The sequence below is a fragment of the Leopardus geoffroyi genome, chromosome A2 (assembly GCF_018350155.1).
Source record: "Leopardus geoffroyi isolate Oge1 chromosome A2, O.geoffroyi_Oge1_pat1.0, whole genome shotgun sequence".
In the NCBI taxonomy this organism is placed as follows: Eukaryota; Metazoa; Chordata; class Mammalia; order Carnivora; family Felidae; genus Leopardus; species Leopardus geoffroyi.
The window spans coordinates 139,914,953-139,918,332 of NC_059331.1; the positions used below are offsets into that span (position 1 = coordinate 139,914,953).

The 3,380-nt window shown below is 43.0% G+C and overlaps 1 pseudogene; it reads left to right on the top strand.

Annotated features, from left to right (window-relative positions):
* Positions 1-476: 476 nt before the first annotated feature.
* Positions 477-1,502, top strand: LOC123607676 (annotated as a pseudogene).
* Positions 1,503-3,380: the final 1,878 nt, after the last annotated feature.

Genomic DNA, 3,380 nt, shown 5'->3' on the forward strand with positions numbered 1-3,380 from the left:
TCAGTTCTGAATTATCCACATAGAAAAATGAACAGATGCAAGAAATGTCTGCCTTGCACTCACTTGTTTAATGAAGCCATGCACTAGAAACTATTGCGTGAAGGCTCCTAGTGAGGAATATTAATTTTTTTTAACATTTATCTTTGAAAGACAGAGACAGAGCATGAGTGGGGGAGGGGAGAAGACACAGAATCTGAAGCAGGCTCCAGGCTCTGAGCTGTCAGCACAGAGCCCGACATGGGGCTCGAACTCATGAGCTGAAATCATGACCTGAGCCAAAGTCGGACACTCAACCGACTGAGTCACCCAGGCACCCCTCCTAGTGAGGAATATTAAATTAGAAAAGTCTCTCATAGAGGCACCTGGGTGGCTCGGTTAAGCATCCGATTCTCAATTTCAGCTCAGGTCATGATCTCAGGGTCGTCTGATCAAGCCCCACATCAGGCTCCACATTAAGCATAGAGTTCGGTTGAGATTTTCTCTCTCTCTCTCTCTCTCTCTCTCAAAATAAAACAAAATCTTCAAAGAAAAATAAAATAGGATTCCTCCCCAGGAGGCAGCTGTCAGCATGGTTGAAGAGTTTGTGAACTGCAAAATCTAGCCTGGGAAGGTGGTTGTGTTCACCAAGCCCTCCTGCCCCTACTGCACAAGGACCTAAGAGCTCCTCAGCCAATTGCCCTTCAAACAAGAGGTTTTGGAGTTTGTTGATATCATAGCCACCAGTGACACTAGCAAGATTCAAGGTTATTTGCAACAGCTCACAGGAGCCAGAACAGTTCCTCAGATCTTTATCCATAAAGATTGTTTAGGGGGATGCACTGACCTAATGGAAATTCATTAGAGTGGGGAGCTGTTGAAGCAGCTAAAACAGATTGGAGCTCTACAGTAATTATAGGGCAGAACCCAGGATGATATCCCCCTTGAAAGCTGGATGGCATTTCAAATGAGGACCACACTTTCTGGTGGATGGATCTGGGCTAACAGCCACAGCAACTGTTTACTTAAAATTCTGAAATGTGCTCACCAAAAAAAGGGGGGGGTGGATTTTTGGGCAAAAACAGCTTTTCCTTCTTTTGACTCAGTATTGAAAGGGGACTAACTTGCCCCAAACTATAGGTCTGAGAAAGTTGATAGACATCTTGGATTTCTTCTCCATTGGCCCTTTGGGTTCCAAAGGACCATGACAAGTTATGGCTTAGGATTCAACCAATGACCCAAAAGACATTTTTTCTCTTTGGCACATGTCTCTTACTGTTCTCCATATGCTAGGACCCCTCTACCTCTAAGCCAGTGTTTCTCAACCAACATTATCCCAAACCCCATAGGATGAATCTATAACTGGTTCCTGCTATTGCCTGAAAGTTTCTCCGTTGAGTTTGACTTGATAGATTTTGCATTACAAAAACAATAGGTATTTTGAGTGTGCTTTTTCAAGCTCTATGTGTCTCCCCAGTCGTTATCCCCATCCCACCCTATCCTGTCTTGGGAATCACTGCTCTGAATCCATGTTCTTAATCTTGACAACTCACAGATCTCACAAGACATGTTCAACAATACTGTGAAGGGTCTTAAGGACCCAACTTGGGAAATGCCACATGAAAAGTTAAGCACAATTGCTCACTTGGTGCCACAGGGATCAGAGGTCTCAGTAGAGCAGCCGCAGTAATGGGGCTCCTCCTTCCCTGTCTAAGATGGTCATCCAGGCAAACCTGAAGAAGAGGATATTAATTTGTTTAGATTATGAACAGAAGTCAAATGCAACATTTATAATATTACCACAGAAAACTTGAAAACCCCTTCCCCAACAGTATGTCCATGAAAGGGGCCAAATTTGAGAAACATGGTCCTAAATGATTGTCTTTCCCTCCTTTTTTCCTTCCACTCCGTGAAAACTTAAGAGTTCCTTCTTGTTAAGTTTGATCTAGAACTCCAATATTAATTTCCTTCCGCAGTCCCTAGTGGGAATGGTTAATTTCTTTTCTAATAAATGCCCAGAGATGACAGTGAAAAAATAAATGAGTAAACAAACAAGCAAATAAAGAAATAAATACCATAAAATAGATTTCTTTAAAAAAAAGAAAATTCTTTCATAACACCTTTATTTCAAGTAAGTGCTTTAATGGATGCAGGAAGTTACACCTGCATTTCTGAGGCTTTTTACAGAGTAAATGAGAAACCTTCCACCTTTTGTCATTCTAGTATGTCCAGTTCTAAGCTCATGGCAATGCATAAAGAGATTCAAAGAAGCAGTTAAACAAAACATGAAGTGGTTAGAAAATAATGAAGGCCAATGAGGAAAGACTGATAATTGGGGTCATAACTGTATTCGCAGAGTCCACCCACATGCCACTCTCCTTCTAGGGTGGCTTCCGAGGCAGATGGTTTTTTCCAAAAATAGCTCAACAGTATCTTCCATTGCACATGTGATTCTTTGAAACTCATCCCACTGAGCAGTGGGATCTATGGTCCCTCCCCTTGAATCTGGGTGGATTCATGACTACGGCGAAAGTGACACCATGTGATTTCTGAGGCTAAGTCATAAAAGGCAATACAGCTCTTTTGGGATGTTCACTCTGAGAACAGGGCCACCATGCTGTGAAGCCCACGCATGGAAAGACCCACGTGGAAAGAAAACCAGGCCCTGGCCCTCTGCCTTAGCTGAGCTTCCAGCTGACAGCTAGAACTACCTTGCCAGCTCTGGGAACAAGCTGTATTGCAATGCATCCCCCAGATCCCAGTCAACACAGCCCAAGTGACACTGTGTGAAGCCGCGACAGCTGTTCCCCCTGAGTCATGCCCAGACTGCGAATTAAAACAAAAATTTTGTTTTAAGCCACTCCATTTTGGGGTGGTTTGTTACACAGGATAGTAATTAGAACACTTCTTAAACCTCAAAGCCCAAAAAGCTATAAACTATGGTCCCCTGACTCCCTTGCAGCTAGAGTTGTGGGGGTGAATTACATTCCACCAAATACAGAGAGCCACAGTCTGGAAACATAGACAATATTGTTTTACCATGCACTGTAATATAATATTAACCCATTTATTATGTATTTGCCTATGTTTCTTGACTCTCTGGCCACTCTGTAAATATTGTCACACAAGATTTGGAATACAGAAATAAGGCAGAGGCCATCTTCCTGTTCTCCTTGACCCTACTGGTCAAAGGAAGAAGATTGTAGACCTGTGGGCAGCTGAGCTCCAGTGTATTGAGTTGAGAACCAATAGCAGCCGTGACGGGAAGACCAAGTACTCCTGATTCAAGCTTCCCAATCCGTGGGCCCCAGCTATGAGTATAAGATCTTGCTCCTACTGCCTTGTGTGCCTTTCTCTTTTAATACCTGGCATGGTTTATGTTTCCTCTTCCTAATAACTGATTC